The 18,875-nt window shown below is 35.0% G+C and overlaps 1 protein-coding gene across 9 annotated transcripts in view; it reads right to left on the bottom strand.

Annotated features, from left to right (window-relative positions):
• TTC7B (tetratricopeptide repeat domain 7B) overlaps window positions 1–18,875 on the bottom strand; it is a 353,505-nt gene that overhangs the window by 142,497 nt on the left and 192,133 nt on the right. The gene's annotated exons all lie outside the window — the stretch shown is intronic.

The following is an 18,875-nucleotide window of genomic DNA, read 5'->3' as shown; positions in this document are numbered from 1 at the left end:
TGTGAAGATTGGATTTAGCTATCTTCAGATTGTAACAATGAAGATACTTAGCTCTTCCTTTATTGTAAAGATAAAATTGTAATCTCCTGATTGTAACAATGGTGGTACTTAGCTCTCTCTTTATAGTGAAGCTAGAATTGTAATCCACAACCCATTTTTAGATTTTAATCTACAAAAAGGTGACAACTCAGTATTTTAAGTACATCTACCCATTTTAACCACAAAAAGGTGTTAACTACAAAAGGTGAACTTACCAAAAAAGGTGTTAAGTAACCCAAAAAGATATCATCTAACCAAAGAAGGTGAGAACTAAAGAACGGGCAGTCCTGGAGAAAAGCGTCTGCTGTGATTGGTAGATGTGAAATTTTGGGGAGGTGACACAAGAGAAAAGGATTCTTTAAAAAAGAGGACAAAAGGTGATTCAGATATATTCAATTTGAGAGTTGGACTTGGAGGAGCAGACCCTTGAGGAGCGACCAGAAAACAGACATCTAGACTTCTTTCCATTTAGACTGTCACCATTGGTGAGTGAAAGGCTGACTTAGTGACCCTACTTTTCTCTTCCCCTGGCTGGAGCTTAGAAATTCCAAGTGATATCAGAAGAAGCCAGTTTTCTCTCTCTCTCTCTCTCTCTCTCTCTCTCTCTCTCTCTCTCTCTCTCTCTCTCTCTCTCTCTCTCTCTCTCTCTCTCTCATTCCTTAATATCTTCCTTCGATTGTAAATATTGTAAATATTCTACCATAAATTCTATTTGCTTTAGTAATTCATTTTGGGATTTAGAAATTAAATCCCTGGTGACCACCTATTATATATTGAGAGTCAAACCACAAATAAATTTAACATAACTGAAAGACTTATAGATATTAAGCAGATGAAGACTTTGAAGAGAATTTTCAATGAAGAGGATCAAGTGATAAATGGACTAACAATTCTAAGGAATTTAGGTAATGTAATATAGAAACATAATATTTATTCATAAGCATATATCAATACATATTACTACCATGGATTTTGGAGAGGAAGAATTCTTCAAACAAGAGGAGGAAAATCTGAAGTTTTGGTAGGTATATTGCATGCAACAGTAACACTAAGCTAACACAACATAACATAGCATAACACAACATAAGATATCATACATAACAACATAAACACATATACACAAACACATAGAATGAGCGAAACAAAGTATAACTAAGTACTAACAATATTATAATTAGTTATAAAGTGGTGAGTTACTATAAGATTTAGTTAGTTTAGAATAGTAATAGTATAGATATATAGGATTAGTTTTAGGAGATTTTATTAAGATAGGGCTGTAGTTTGATAGATTGTAGTTTAATGTTGATAAGATACTGAATTACTTTACAAAATACATAACATACATTACATAGTACATATGATATATAACAGATCACATATCACATAAAATGTAAATATATGTAAATGGTATGTATTATAGTTAGGATTGTAGAATTGTATTATAGTGTGTATATGTAAATATGAAGTGTATATATGTGTACAGCATACATATATTGCGTGTACATATCATATGTATATATAAAACTTATGTAAATAATTCATACTTGATAATTTCTTAACAGAATAAGATTATGTTAAATTTTTATCTATTGTTAAATGTATTTGGCAAAAGTAAGTTTGATGGCATGGTTTAATTTTTTTGTAAAACTTATGCAATGTTGTGTTCATTGTGTTTTTTTGCATTTTTTTGTCTAAGTTTGCTGTTTATACATTGCAATAGTAATAGAATTTTCTATATTGGTTCATAAAAGTAGTATTTTATGATTTTGTTTATGTTTTTGCATGAAATTTGTTTACATTTCGATTTTGATGTTATTTGCTGTATTTTGAATTTTATAACTGTTTATTGTATAATTTCCTTTTTCCTTTCCTTAATTAAATCCCTAGAGTAAGATAGTATTAGATAGGATAAACTAGATGAGGGTAGGTTGTTTATTATTTTGGGTAAGAATTTTAGTTTAGGTGGGGTGTAAGTTTGTTAGTGCACAAATACCAAAATACTGTTATCAAAATTATTTTGGCTTTGTGCAAAGGGGGAACTGTTATAAGGAAATTACAGGAGCAATGCTGAAAGGCAGAAACAGGAAGGTTCCAGAATTCTAGAGAAGTGACAGAACGGTTGCTTCTTCTAACAGACAGTGAAGCAGGAGGTTGTTTTGTCTAGTCTTCTAGGGCAGACCTAGTGAACTGGCTATTCTCTCTCCCTTGTGGGTTTCCTGTTAAACATCATAACAATTTCCTGTACCCATGTATCCTGTGGACTGACTAAGAGATTCCTACAGAACTGCTTGAGACACCTAAAGCCATCTGTCAGTGAGACCATCCCTTTAAGCCCTGTTCCTGCTTATCTTCCAACCTACTATCTTTATCACTATCTAAGGAGTAATTAGGGTTAGTGAAGTATAGTTTATTATAGGAACTGGGACTTTTAGGTAGAGAGCTAACTGGCAGTATAGATACCATCTTTCTGAAGTTACCAGCTTGTTTTGGGGGGACGTTTATTTATGTTCTTTAGTTTAGATATCCCAAATCCCTTTTCACCTTTCCCTTAGTTATTAAACCAAACTGTCCTGTGATTATACAGTGTTTGTTATTATTAGCTAAGGGTCTGGCTCTGCCTGCCAGATACCCTGGCCCTATAATACCACCCTTGAACCTAAAATTATCCCAAATAGTTATATAAGTGTAAAAATAGTTTGTATATATATAATTTCAGTTTGTTATTACAGTAGAAACACAGAAGAAAGACATTTCCTTGATCACATGATTTGATGGGGATATGTTTGGGGATGTAGACGCTAAATGATCACTCTATTGCAAATATTTAATAATATAGATATAGGTCTTGATCAATGATACTTGTAAAACCCAGTTGAATTGTGTGTTGGCTACAGGAGTGGGTAGGGAGCAGGGGAGGGAAAGAACATGAATCATGTAACCATGGGAAACCATTACAAATTAATTAAAGATAAAAAATTTTTTAAAAACAGTTGTTCAGTGGAACTCAGTAGGTACTTAAGGCCCAAAAACAATAAAAAATAGTGATGGAAAAACCTAAGGACATCAAAAACTGGTGTAAAAACTTAACAATCAACACAACTACTGGGAAAATTGGAAAGCAATTCTGGAAGTAATTAGATGAAGAACAACATCTTACAATAAACTCGAAAGACTACATAACCCAGATATAAAAGATACAACCAGAAACAAATTAGAGGGGATTGGAAGGAGTTATCTTCTTCAAAAATGGAAAAAGCAAGAGTTATTGACCAAATGATGGATAAAAATAATTACAGGAGACAGAATGTCCAATTTTGATTTCCATAAACTTGAATGTTTATATAGAAGGAAAAAATCAATTAAGTTAATAAAATTAGAAATGAAATAGTGAGTTGAAAAAATTTTGATGTGTTTTTATTTGAGGGTTTCAGTTTTATATGAGTACTATCTTACAACAATGACCAATATAAAATTATGATCTGCATGATAATAAATGTATAACCCAGATTGAATTACTTACAATCTATGGGAGGGAGAAGAGAAGGGAGGAAGGAAGACAATTTGGACCTTATAATTTTCAGAAAACATATGTTGAAAATTGTTATTACATGTAATTGGGAAAAGAAAATAATAAAGAAAATAAAATCTTGGGAGTGGCTTCTCAGATGAAGTTGTTACACAAGATCTGCAAGGAATTGATTCAAACAAAAGAGCAAAAGCTATTCACCAAAGATAAACAGTTAAAGCTATGAAAAGGCAGTGAAATTCAAGTTATCAACAACTATATGAAAAATTTTCAAAATCACTAAAAATAAGGAAATTCAAATTAAAACAACTCTGAAGTCACATTCTACACCCAACAGAGTAGTAAAAACAACAAAAAATGGAAAACGACAACTATTAGAAGGGCTACATGAGACATAAATCAATGCACTGCTGGTAGAAGTATGAATTTGCTCAAGTATTCTGTAAAGCAATTGGCAACAATACTCAAAAAGTCACTAAATCATGCATATCTAGGACCAATAAAGACATTGCTAAGCATATATATTTAAAAGATCAAACATTCAAGAGAATGCACACATGATCAGCAAAATGCTAGTGCCTTCCTACTGTTGAATATCACTAATTTATCCTGTACATATTTTTTGGGATAGAATTATTTGCTGCCTCCTCATTAAATGGTGAGCTCTTTGAAATCAGGGACTGTCTTTTACCTTTCTTTATATTCCCAATACTTAGAACATAGTAGGCTCTTGATAATTGCTTGTTGACTAATACCACTTTTTGTTATAGCAACAAACTGGAAACTAACAGGGTGCCCTAAGATTCAGGAATGGCTGAACAAATAACAGTAAATGAATGAAAAGGTATAGTACTGTGCCATCAGAAACAACAAAAGAGATCACTCAAGACTCCAGAAGGCTAATGACAAACAGTACTATTAACATATTATTATTATTATCTTTGTAGATATGACAAGACTATAGGTGCAGTATAAGACATGTCTTTTCAACACAAATTTTTTTTGCTGAACTATACTTGTTACAAAAGAAAGCTTTAATAGGAGGAGAGATTTGTGAGGAGACTGTAAGGGGACAGAGGAGGGGAGGATGACAACAAAGCATATTAAAAAAAAAAACCCAGAAGAGGGCAGAAGGAAGTTTAAAAGTAGACATGGTTAGGGTCAGCTGGGTGGCTGAGGGGATTGAGAGCTGTAAACCTCAAAATTTCTTAGACTTATAAATGTTGGAAATTTCACCATTGGGAAATTTCATACTTGAAAAATTTCCCATTGATAGTGGGTCTTGACTATTGGAATGTGAACCCCATTGGCATGGGAGGTTCCTTCTCTTTCCTTCTTAAGATTACTTTAGGACAGAAACCTTTTGCTGAACAATGGAAAGGACTTTGACCTATGCTTAAGCATAGAACAGGAATTTCTTTGAGTCATGATTGATTTTAGAATTGATACAATGGAGACACTTGGAATCGATCTCCACCCTATTCAGTCCTAACAGGATTGAGTAAGGGCTGCAGCCTAGATCAAAATTTAATTATTCCAATCTCTACCCTACTCAGGTTAACAGGATTTAGAAAGGGCTGTAGCAAAGGAGCAAAGATTTAATTATTTGAAAATATGACCTTCAACAGACATGTGCAAAAGCCAGAGACCTCTGGGCAGTCCTGGGTTTAAGCTAGAGCCTCCATTGGCACAGGGAAATTGATGGACAGGTGATTGGTAGATATGAGGACTGAGGGGAGGCAACTTGGATGGTTTCCTTAAAGATAGGGGGTCTGAAGACTCGGGGGTGGTGGTTGAGGAGTTGGCTGGAGTGGTTGCGGTGTGCTCTGAGAAGCTTGCTCTGAGGGAAGCTGAAGGTGGGGGCCTCTGAGACTGTTTCTCCATTTTGGTCACGTGAGTAATAGGGACTGATCTTTTTTCTTTGCCCCAGCTATCTAAGGGCTTGGGCCTTTTGGCCCAGCCTAAACAGAGGGGGTATTTAAGCCCTATTCCCTTCTCTCCCCTTTCTCTCTCTCTCTCTCTCTCTCTCTCTCTCTCTCTCTCTCTCAATACCTTTCTTCCTCCTGTTTGTAATTAAACTCCATAAAAGGTTGACTGCTGACTTGAGTTTTCATTTAGGAATTACATAGCTGAATTCCTTGGCGACCTTAAATTAATATATATCAGTCTTTTAAAGTGATTCCCTTGTAACAGAGCTAGGCTTAGAGACAAGAGGTCCTGGGTTCAAATATGACCTTACCCCTCATTGCCTAGCCCTTACTGCTCTTCTGCCTTGGAACCAAGACACAGTATTGATTCTAAGATGGAAGGTAAGAGTTTGGGAGAAAAAAAAAGGCAAACATAAACAGGCAATGTAATGTTAGTACTACCTTGTTAAATTTAAAATATTTTAAAATGTAACAGATTTATGGTTCCATATACCATGCTCTTTCTCCAGCTTTCTTTGTGTAGTGAAATGTTCGTGTTTGCTGAATGACTTTCTACTTTATAATTAAAAAAAAAAACATCTTGGATAGGTTTTCTTAGTACTCTAATATTGTCTCTTTTTGATGACAGGCAAGAATTACTGTTATATCCCATGTCAATTACATTTGCATTTCATTTCAGTGAGTGTCAACAATCTGGAATACTCTATCCTCCTAGCAGTATTTTTAGAACAAAGAGATATACTTAGAAAAAAAAATAAATATCTCAAGAAACCCCAATTTAGATGATTTCTTCTCCACTCTCACCATGGTATCCAACAATCTCTCCCTTCTCTCTTCTCCACATCTACTATTGCAACATTAGTTCAGTCTCAGTACCTCTCTCTCTATTATAATAAATGGCTTCCTAATTAGTTTCTAGGCTTCTATTCTCTCCCCAATCCAATTTATCCTACACACTGTTTATAGATCGATCTTCATAAGGTACATATCTGGACATGTCACCTTTTTGTACCTCCTTCCTCCTCCCTATGCCAAAACAAAAACAAAAACAAAAAAACCCCCATATTTTTGGTGACTCCTTTTATCAAGTAAAGATCCTAGTCTCATGATCAGTCAACAATCATTTCTTAAGTACCTACTTTGTGCCAGACACTACGTTAAGTATGGGAGATAAAAAGGAAAGGCAAAAGATAGTGTTTATACTTTAATGGAGGAGACAATATGCCAATAGTCATGTACAAAAAAGATATAGACAGGATTCAGTCGAGCTAAATTTAGAGGGGAAACACCAACATTAAGTTTCTTTACATTGGATGAGCCTTTGGTTGAGACTTGAAGTAAGTCAGGGTAGCCAGGAGGCATAGATGAGAAGAGAGAGCATTCCTGGCATGGGGGACATGCCTAGAGTTGGGAGACAAGGTGTCTTCTTTGAGAATCAGTCAGGAGGGCTGTGTCACTGAATAGTAAAGCTTCATCAAAACTCTACTACTGTGTCTTTCATCCCTTGCATTTCTACTTAGATACCTTTGTTCAAACTGTTTCTGAAATGCTATTGTTCCATGTTTTTGTTTCTAGTATTCATTCTTCAAAGGTGAGAAAAATTAGTGTTGAATTGTATTATTTATTAGCAATATTTCTAGGTGAATCCATTCATTTTCTCAAACCTCAACCTCTAGTGGTCCAGTAGTTGGTTCTCAAACTAATGTAATTACTCCTGGGTCAAAAGGCATCTAACTGGGCTAGGACCTTTATCTTTCTTTTTTCTTCCCTCCTTAAAAAAATTATAAAGATAACCTTTAACCAAAGCTGAAACAAATTAACTAGACTTCAAATTTCAATAACTCCAACACCTTGCAACTGTCAACTCAAGATGCAACAATGAATTTCCATGATCAAATTCTGTTGAAATGTGTGTGTAACTTCACTCACAAATTTGAATTACTTATACATTGACAGAGGCTGATATTATGTTATTAGAATTTACTATATATATATTATCTGACAACACAGACTAGTCTAAAAAGATCAAACTAAACTCAGTAGGGGAAAAAACAAAAGGAAATACTTTTTGACTTTTCAGAATAAGAATCTCTCCTCCCTCCCCCTCCTTCCCCCCCCCTCTGTCTCTCTGTCTCTCTGTCTCTCTGTCTCTCTGTCTCTCTCTCTCTCTTTCTCTCTCTTTCTCTCTCTCTCCTCTCCTCCCCCCTTCTTCTTCTCCCTCTCCCTCAGGTTCCCTTTCTCTCTCCCTCAGGTTCCCTCTCTTTCTTTCTGCCTCCTCCCACTTATTTATATACCACACAGCTTTCAAAGAATGTTATCTGATGTGATTCTCACAACCACCCAAAGTTGGCCAGTGCAAGGATTACCCAAAAGGCAATTACTCAGAGATAAAGTGAATCCTCTAAGACAATTCAGCTAGGAAAGTAGAGAAGCTAGTTATACTTTTGCCTTCTGACTCCAAGAACCAGAGTTCTTTCCACTATACTTATTCTTCTCTCTCTCCTCTTTCCTTCTTCCACTCTTGTACATTTAGAAAAAGTCCACATTATTTTAAAGAATTAGCTTTATATCACAGACTTTAACCAGCTCTATTTCTAAGTCTGTCTTATTCTTAAAGAACTCCAGATACTGGAATTTTTGTAAATGTCCCTTGATAACTTGGTCCAGTATAGTAACAGAACTTACTGTTCTACCATTACCTCCCATGACTTCAAATAATGGCCTACCCAGAATGCAATATAATAAATAGCCCACGACCTGGACTGGAATCCTGGTGGCTCTTCCTCTTAATATCAAGAAAGTTGGATGTGATGAATTCTAAACTCTCTTCAAATTATAATATTCTCTGTATTAGTAATACTACTGGATCCTATTTTTGGCAAAATTCTTTGATTACTTGTTGAAGTTTTTTTTCTTTTCATTTTTTTAAAAATAAGCCTGTTATTTCCAAATGCAAGCATTTGGAACAAATGGATTTTACCTTAATTTGTCTGCATTTGGAATATTCAATATTTTCACTTTAGAACACGAGCATATAGTTGGCTGAGAAGTCATAAGAGCATGAAATTACACATTATTTTGAATCTACCATAATCATTTTAATAAGGCCTTAAAGCAATATGTTGGAACTTTGGTGAAGTGGGAAAAAAAGCACAGTTTCAGGAAATCCATATTCCAGTTCTAGCTTCATTGTTAACTAATACATGACCCTAGGTAAGTCACTCTCTTTTCAATTACTCAATTTATTTATCTGTTCACTGCGGCAATGGTCTAGAAGATCCTCAGGGTCCCATTCATTCATAATAGTCTATAATTCTGTGTAATCTACTTGGGAATACTGTTACAAAGAGAGATCTGTAAATCTGGGGGGCAGCTAGGTTGCTCAGTGGGTAGAGAATTCGGCCTGGAGACAGGAGGTCTTGGGATCAAATCTGGCCTCAGACATTTCATAGCTATATGACCCTGGGCAAGTCACTTAACCCCAACTGCCTAGCCCTTACCACTCTTCTATTTTAGAACTAATCCTTAGTACCAATTCAAAGAAAGAAGATAAGGTTTTTTTAAAGTACAGGAAGTCCTCCAGATTTAGAAATCCTGGAACCAGCATATGAATATACCTATATTATAAACATGCACAGAAGTCATACAACTTCTGGCTCATCTTTCTGTATCTCAGTTACCTGACCTATAAAATGAAAATAGACAGTTGGTATTATTGCATTCTTCTTCTTCCACTTTATTTTACTGACCATCTTTTTTGATAAAAGACTATCTTAAGCGAGCCCAGGACCCTCCTCTTTATTGAAAAGTTGATTTTTAAAAGGGAGAGATTAGTGGATATTAAATAAAAATATTCACTAAAAATTCTCCTACAAAGACTCATTGTACCATGGATGTGATCTTAGTCAAAAAGGTTAAGCCAGTGGAATGCAAGCTTTTACAAGTTCAACCACAGTGCAAAGGCTTCAAGTATGGTTCTTGTGACAGATGAGGTCAACCTGACCAGTGCTAGTTTGGTTCATCAAGAAAAGGTTCATTCCCGGGAAGATAGACACTTAGTGATGAACGCATTGGTCATGGCAACCCATGAAACAAAGTACAAGATGGTCCTGAACCTTGCATAGTTCCCTCTCAATCTTGCACTGAGAACAACAGAATTATGAGTAAGAAGATAGTACAATGGGTACTAATGGTCACCAAAGTTTTTAAAACTATCTATAAAGAGGGATTTACCTACTTGAATTGTAAACAGGAAATCCTTAGACCAATGACCAACTAGACATATGACTAAATAAACTGATTGTAAAAATACTGATACTCTCATTATAAATGAAACCAAAAGATATAAGCAAGTTGCAACTAAATTAAAAGATGACTCACAGGTTCTCTGTGGAGAAACAAATAAAAAAAAATGCCAGAATGAGTTTCATTATACATCCAAAGGCAAGAAACATCATTTAATAGTCCATTTGGTCAGTGTGTATTATTGTGTTTATAACAAGCACTTGTCAATTAACACTATGAAGACAAAAACATAATTATGCCTGCCACTACAACATGGGATGAAGAAGAAAAGAAATTCTACTTAGGTCTCTCAATAAGATCCTCCAATTTTATGCGATATATATTTAATATTCAGTGACTTCAATGGAAAAATAGGCTGACATAAGGGAAGACTGCCCCCCTCAAAAAAAAAAAAAAACTGACCGGAAAACATGGCACAGAATTAAGAAACCACAAGACAAAGATAATAGGGTAAGATCTACTGGTCGTGGATTTTCTTCCAAAAGAGAGTTGGAAAGGGCTAGACATGGCCAATTTTAAATTACATCACCAAATATTTAAAAAGCTCTATCTGATCAAACAGGAAATAATGAAATATCAATGTAGGGATCATTTCTAAATTGGCTATTTATGTTATACTGACTTGATAGGGTAAGGATAAAAAATCAGCATCAAATTAGAAGAATATAAAAAAATGAGAAGACTGTATGCAATTAAAATATTTCTAGTGGGACCCATATAAAAAATTTTGACATTGATGACAGATAAAGGAATAAATATAAATTATCACCACTTCTTAAGGAAGTCTAACTAATAATGTAAATCAATAAACAAGCATGCATTAAATGTCTACTATCTGGAACTACTAAAACAAAAATGAAGCAGTCCCTGACCATTTTAGAAGAATAAAATGCCAAAAGGGTATAAACACCACTTTTGATAATAAAGTCTTTGTCAGACAGAAATATGAAAGTCAAGAGCAATATCAATTTTTTTTTAAATTTGTAAAGTCATACAGAGGAGAATGAAGGAAGATAATGAGAAGCACACAAAATAATGATAAGCAAAGGAGAGAACACAGGCTTACAAAATCTTTGCAAGAAACCCAAATAAGATTGTATGTATTGGAGTTGGAGTGGGTTGAAGCTAGGTGGCTCACTGGATTGAGACCTAGGCCTAGTGATGGTAGGTGCTGAGTTCAAATCTGGAACCAGATGCTTCCCAGCTGTTTTCTCCCTCTATTATGTTGTAAGGCCCCTGAGAGCAGTGAATGTTTCTCTTATTCTTATCTATATATTTAGCACAATGTTCAACACATAGCAGGTACTTAAATGCTAAATGAATTAGAAAAAAAAATTTGGTTTAGAAGGATTATAATCTATATTGGAAGAAAGTGCTTTCATATCAATGCAATCACAAACACTTGAGGTATGTGATATACACACTGAAATACATATGCTTATGCAAATAAGTGTTTTACATATATGCATGAAGTATATATTACATATGTATAATTTAAATATACAAATACAAATGACTCTTTGCAAATTGGAAATTAAGTGAGCCAAATCAGTTAAGTGTTTTTAATGAAAAAATATATCCATGATTTGCAATAAGACATTATTGAAGTACAGAGAGGAAGTTCTTGGTTTTCTTTGTCTGTTCTGAGTTTACACTTGTGAAAAGGGAATCCTTTGTTCTCTTTGCCTAGCTGGAGTTTAAATTTTGGTTAACACTAACTTAAATGCCTCACTAGATTCTGAGATTGTGAAAACCGGATTGGCTCTACTTTGTCTACCCTTTGACTGAATCAACACATGCTTGAACTTAATGAATTCATACCCTACTTGTTCCCAGGTGAGAAGCCAGCAAGATGCCTGGAGAGCTCCACCCTTTTTTCTAACTCAAACAGCCAAAAACTTTTGAATTCTTTTAAGAGTTCACATGCTCCAAAACATGTGAATCCTAGGAGGAGAGTTAACACCTTTAGAGGTGAGATGTCAATCCCACAGACACTGCCCCTGGGCAGTGCTGGACAAATTGAAAATTGTGATTGGCCCCTGTGAAGAGGGGCAAGGATATGAAAACCCCACAAAAGCCATGAAATCCTTCCGCTGGAGCAGTCTCATGAAGTTGAGTCTCATGAAGAGTGTCTCCTAGAGATAGTCTTTGAGAGAACTTCATTGGAGACTACAGCATGGATTGTGACTTCAACTTGGACTCTTGACTCCTGGACTCCTGGACTCCTTGGTTGGGTGAGTGAAAAGGCTGACCCCCTTCCTAGTTTCCTAAGAGACTAGCTTCCATCTTGTAGGAGGCCACATGGTTACTCACTACCAGTCCTCCTGGATGAAGACTAGTATAGATATTTTCTCTAACCTCTTTCACATTTCTCTACTTTATTGTTACCCCTCTATTTTGATAAACAAACTTCTGACTTGAGATATAATAATTTCGGCAAATTTAAGTCCAACCATTAAATTTAACCCTTATGAGCCACACAACAAAGTAGTGTTATCATGGAGATATACTATACTGGAAAAGATACAGGATTTAGAGTCTAATGACTTGAGTTTAAATCCCAACTCTGCTAATTACATGTATGACATTGTGCAAGTCATTTAATTTCTCTGGGCTTACGTGTATTCATCTGTAAAATCAAGGGATTAGACAATGGTCTCTGGGATCCCTTCTCACTCTAGATTCTATCATTCTATGAATATATAAACTCTGATAACCTTTTCAGATTCCAATCTATGAATTCTCAAAAGTTGATGCTGTTTTGCAACTCTCAGTTGCATTTTCCAAAGACTAGAAGTGACTATCAATTCTCAATCTGTACTTTTCATTTTAAAATAATGTGAATGGAAATAAAAAAGAGAACACAAAATTGTTACCCTGAGAAAACGTCTAGGCTACAAAGAATGACATATTGCTTCTTTGTCCCCAAGAAAGTCAAATGCTTAAAAAAAAATCTGTTCCATTCATCACATTGGCACCTAACTCTAAATTCTTGGTAAATGAGAAAATGACTTAATAAGGTATATTAATCAAGGGAAAACATGGAAAGTTATTTTTTAAAAGGAGAAAGAGAATGTCTTTTGGTCTAATTGCATTAGATGTAGTCACTGGTCTATCAAAGGTGAATAATGAATGTTTCCTCTAAAGATATGTTTTCTTTTTTTCCCAATTCAATCTTTTTTTTTTAATTTCACTTAACAGAAATCTGTTTTCTCTCTTGCCGAATTCTCACTCCTCTGCCTCCCATTAAAAAAAAAAAAAGTCTTCTAACAAATCTGCAGCCCATCAAAACAGATTCCCATATTGGACACATCCATAAAAATATCTATTTCAATTCACACCATAAGTCCATCACATCTCTGTCAAAAGGTGGGTAGCATATTTCATGATCTTGGGTTGGCAATTTTGGTTCTAAAATCTTTCCAAGTTGTCTGAATTTACACTATTGTTACTATATAAATAGTTCTCTTGATTCTCTTAATTTCATTCTACATCAGAACATAATAAGATTCCCAATTTTCTTTGAAACTGGCCATTCTGGGAAGTAGATTATGGATAGCTATCCAGCTGAACTCTCCCAATATTCCCACTTCTAAATAATGTCTCAGATCAAATTTTGGAGCAGCAGAGTCACCAAAAGATTGTAATGAGATATTTTTCTGATCTAAAAAAAATTTAAGAAGTAAACAGAAGTCTGTGACACCAGAATGGAAGCTTGTCCTGGACCCACACGCAATAAGAGCAGCAATTTCAGAAGATCCTAGTCCAGAGACAGTAAGGGGATCAGACAACCAGTCAGGAAGAGATTAAAGGGGACCATTTCCTGGCATTGGGTAGAGCTGGTGCTGACTTGGCAACTCTGTTGTCCGTCACAGTTCTGGGTCACAGTTCCAGGGTAGAAAGGAGAGCTGGTGTTTGGTCACAAGAGAGCACAGGCCCTGTTTACAGTTCTAAAGCAAAAAGGAGCATCATGGCTACAAGGGACCAGGGCACATCTTGGGTAAGACCAGAGCACAGACCAAAAGGGCAGTGACCACATCTCTTCCAAGAGTCTGTCATCTTGGAAGCATCATAAACTTTCAGACCAAATAGTTGCACAAAAAAAGTCTAAGTTTGGGGTACTGCCTCCATATTCTGAAGTGAGCAAAGACCAATTTTCACATAAAGTTCAAAAACAGGAAATAAACTAGAAAAATAAGCAAATAGTAAAAAAAAAAGAAAAGAAAAAGAAAAATTGGTCATAAAGAACAGTGGCAGAGAAAGTTAAAATAGAGATAAAGTGGAAACAACTACAAAAAAAAAACTCGAAGAAAAATATTAAAGGCACCCAAACCCAACAAAAATTTCTGGAAGAGATGAGAGTTGGTAAGAGGAAAAATTGGGAAAAGAAATAAGTGATGCAAGAAAATTATGGAAAGAAAATTAATAACCTGGCAAAAGGGAAACAAAAAAATACTGAGGAAAATATCATCTTAAAAGACAGAATTAGCATAATAATAAAAAAGTACAAAAATTCAGAGGGAAATGCCATAATTTTTTTAATAGAATAGGCCAAATGGAAAAGAAGGACAAAAATCACTGAAGAAAAGAACTACTATAAAAGTTGGATTGGACAAATGAAAAATAGATCCAAAAGCTCAGTATAGAAAATGTTTCATGAAAAATCAGAATTGAGCAAGTAGAAGCTAATTGAGCTAAGTAGAAACTCTATGAGACAGCAGAAACAATAAAAACAAAGTCAAAAGAATGAAAAAAATTGAAGAAACTATGAAATAGCTCAAAAATATAGTTCCTCTTTTGTGGTAGCAAAGAAATAAAAATCAAGTAGATATTCATCAATTGGGAAATGGCTGAACAAACTGTGGCATATGATTGTGATGGAATACTATTATGCTATAAGGAATGACAAGGAGGGGTAGTCTCAGAAAAACATGGTGAGAGCTACATAAATTGATACAAAATGAACAATTCCAAAGGACTCTAGATGAAAAAAGGTTATCCACTCTCCCGAGAGGAAACTGGTGAATTCTGAGTGCAAATTAAAGTATAATTCTCACTTTATTAATTTTTCCTGTTTTTTTTTTTTGCTATGGACTAATATGGAAATATATTTTGCATAAATTTATATGTATAATTGATATCATATTGCTTGCTTCCTTAGGTGTGGGTGGGAGGTTGGAGGGAAAGAAAGAATTTGGAACACAAACTTGAAAAAGAATATTTAGAATAAATAATAAATTGAAATGTTAAAGAAAAAAAGAAACTGATGTTTCCAGCTGAAAAGGATAACTTAATCAGTTTCAATTAGTTTATTTTATTCATTGTTTTATGCTGCTTTATAGCTTTATGGCATTTATATGCAATACCATTACATAATCAGCATTATAGTGACAAATTGTAACTATAGAATAGTGATAGCCCAATTATTAGTTGATTGAATACCTGTGTATGAGAATTATAACTCAATAATGAAAGTGTGATTAAAAAAAAAATTCCTTGTAGATGTCCTTGTCATGGAGCATTTGTGCATGCCTTTAGCATCCTGGAATATATCCAGATGCTCCCAAGGCTGTGGGTTCATGATATCCCATTTAGCTTTAATGAAACCACAGAATGATCTTGGCTATGTTTATATCACCATATATAGCACAGGTTAGCTAGAAAGAAGAACAGGATGTCCAACCTCCTGGAGAAAGAAGATATAGATGCCAGACCTCCAGGAGAAGGAAGATATAGTAGCCCCCAACCCTCTTTTGTATAATCTAGCTCTTTTGCATAAAGCATAAATTCCTTTCACCTGAAAAGCTCAGGGTCTCAGACTATACTGGGTATATCTATAGACTACCAGTTTGTGTGATCTGAACATTAATAATATTAATTTTTGCTCAGATCTTTCCCAGTATTTTTATTTTACACAGTACAATAGTCTTTCATTTAACTCATATACCATAATTTCTTCAGTCATTCTAGATGGGCATGCTTTTAGTTTCTAGCTTTTTGCCACCACAAAAAGTACTAGTATATTGTATAATCAGAGAGATGCAAATCAAAACAACTCTGAGGTATCACCTCACACCTAGCAGATTGGCTAACATGACAGCAAAGGAAAGTAATGAATGCTGGAGGGGATATGGCAAAGTAGGGACACTAATTCATTGCTGGTGGAGTTGTGAATCGATCCAACCATTCTGGAGGGCAATCTGGAACTATGCCCAAAGGGCGCTAAAAGACTGTCTGTTCTTTGGATCCAGCCATAGCACTGCTGGGTTTGTACCCCAAAGAGATAATAAGGAAAAAGACTTGTACAAGAATATTCATAGCTGTGCTCTTTGTGGTGGCCAAAAATTGGAAAATGAGGGGATGCCCTTCAATTGGAGAATGGCTGAACAAATTGTGGTATATGTTGGTGATGGAATACTATTGTGCTCAAAGGAATAATAAAGTGGAGGAATTCCATGGAGACTGGAACGACCTCCAGGAAGTGATGCAGAGTGAAAGAGCAGAACCAGAAGAACATTGTACACAAAGACTGATACAATGTGGCACAATTTAATGTAATGGACTTCTCCATTAGTGGCAATGCAGTGATCCTGAACAACTTGGAGGGATCTATGAGAAAGAACACTATCCACATTTAGAGGAAAAACTGTGGGAGTAGAAACACAGAAGAAAAACAACCGCTTGATTACATGGGTCGAAGGGATATGGTTGGGGATGTAGACTCTAAATGAATATTCTAGTGCAAACACCAACAACATGGAAATGGGTTCTGATCAAGGACACATGTAAAACCCAGTGGAACTTTGTGTCAGCTATGGGAGGAGTGAGGGGAATGTAGGGAGGAATAGAAAAATATTTTTGTAACCAAGGAATAATGTTTGAAATTGACCAAATAAAAAAATGTTAAAAAAAAGAACTAGTATAAATGTATTTGTTCATATTAGTTCTTTTTTCTTTCTTTGATCTCTTTATAGTACACACGTATTACTGGCACTGCTGGTCTATACAGTTTAATTGCTTTTTTGGGCACTGTTGCAAACAACTCTCCAGAATGATTGAACCAATTCACAGTTCTACCAACTGCACACTTAAGTACAGGTGTATATGCTGTATCAGTTAGGGGAAAACTTATAGCATGTATATAATATATTTGACCAATTATTTTAAGCTTTTCAACAATGAAACAGTTATTGAGGTGGTGGGTTGTTTTTGTTGTTGTCGTCGTCGTCATCATCGTTGTTGTTAATTTAAAAAAATCAGACACAGAAAAGACCTTGAGGCTTCAAATTCATTCCTCTCTTTCCAGATGGAACTACAGCTATTCTCACTCCTGAGAAATAATTGCTTGTTTTTCAGAATTTCCTTCAAGAGAAATCTTATTCCTTAACTTTCTTGAGAAAGAATCCCTCTGTTCTACAATCCTAATAGTCAGGAAAATCTTCTTTTTCTATATTACTAAGCCTATAAGTGTCACTCATTCACTCCTACTTCTAAGTAGAAGGATGTAACAGATTAATTTTCAACTTTGAAGGACAGAATAGCTATAGCTGTTATTTACACATCTGTTCTCTGTTAAATGGGTCAAAAAAGCAATATCAAGTGGAGGTAGTTAATGTGTTAAGAGTAATAACAAAGGATTTAAAGCCAGAAATTATCCTAAAATTATCTAGCCCAGACTCATTTTATAGAAGATTCAATTGAGAAACAGAAAGGCTGATTTGCACATTCATATTCATCCTAGCCAGAATTCAAATCTGGGCCCTCTGACAATTAATCCAAGAGCTTTCTACTTTATAAAATGCAATCTAATCTAGGTGGAGTAGCGATCAAAAAGAGCACTTGATGTTATATTACAAGACCACTGAGGAACTTCAATCAGCACTAACCTTAAACCTAGACTACATTTGATCTTAAAGTTTTCTACTAGTTTTTTGTCTCTCTGAAACTAAAGAAGTATTTACTAAGTCACTATTCTATACTTGAAATGTTGTACTAAGAAGTATAGGAAAGTGCAAAATAAGTATAAGACATAATCCCCACTCTCAATCTAGGCAGAGAAACAGAAATATAAAAACATAAAAATATAAAACTGGGAATAATATTGAATAACATCCAACAAATTCATTGAGGGATACTGCATGCTGAGCACTCTGCACTCTGCTAGGTATTGGTATAAGACAGTACATGACTGAGTGCTTTTTTTCTTTAATTCTACAATGATTTCTTCATATTTGAGAGTAATCATGGGTAATTTACAGTCAGGTAAACTGTTAGATCATGTCTGACCCAAACTTTTAATGAACTATTCTCAGAAGATAAGTTTCCCATTACACATCAAGAAATACAAATATTTAAACACCAACCTAGTCTTCTGTTGCTTTCCAACCTGCTACCATATGCCTTGCCTTTTTAAGCTCACTGTTTTAACATTAAAATAACAGCCTTGCACTCCTCAAATATCTCCACTGCTGTTCTTTAGGTCTGCCACTTGAAAAGCCTGTCAGCTGCTGTCAGTTGGAGCCATCACCAATTTTTCAGGATAATATTAGGAGTTATTATTTACTGCTTATTATACAACATGACTTTCCATTCAATCACCCTCCTCTTAAGTGACACACTAAACTATCAATACTGTAAGATAACACTGTAGATAAAAAGGTAAAATTAAAAGGGAATGAAGGACAGGAGGAGCAGCTTTATGAATATTTATGAGAGAATTTGGGTACACCAGGTGGTAATTTATTGATGGAAAAAGAACAGATTATTCAAAAAGAAAAGAAATCAAAAGGGAAAGAAATGATTGTTAAGATTCTCAGAGCCTAAATTGCTTTGGACAAAATCTAGAAATAAACTCGGGGAGGGAAGGAATGATTCTAAGACCAGCAAGACATGAAAAGCACAATAATAGCTTGTCAACTCACTCTACATAAATATCTGAGCCAGTGCTATATCCCAAGTCAGAATTTTCCCAAATTATTATCTAGCATCCAGTCATCAAGGATGCCTTTTTTCCTCTTGAAGATGAAAAATACTTGTAATGGAAATTTAGGAATCTGTTTTCTAAGTAGAGATGTTGA

This window comes from Monodelphis domestica, chromosome 1 (assembly GCF_027887165.1).
Source record: "Monodelphis domestica isolate mMonDom1 chromosome 1, mMonDom1.pri, whole genome shotgun sequence".
Classification (NCBI taxonomy): Eukaryota; Metazoa; Chordata; class Mammalia; order Didelphimorphia; family Didelphidae; genus Monodelphis; species Monodelphis domestica.
This window is presented reverse-complemented; position numbering and strand designations above follow the sequence as displayed.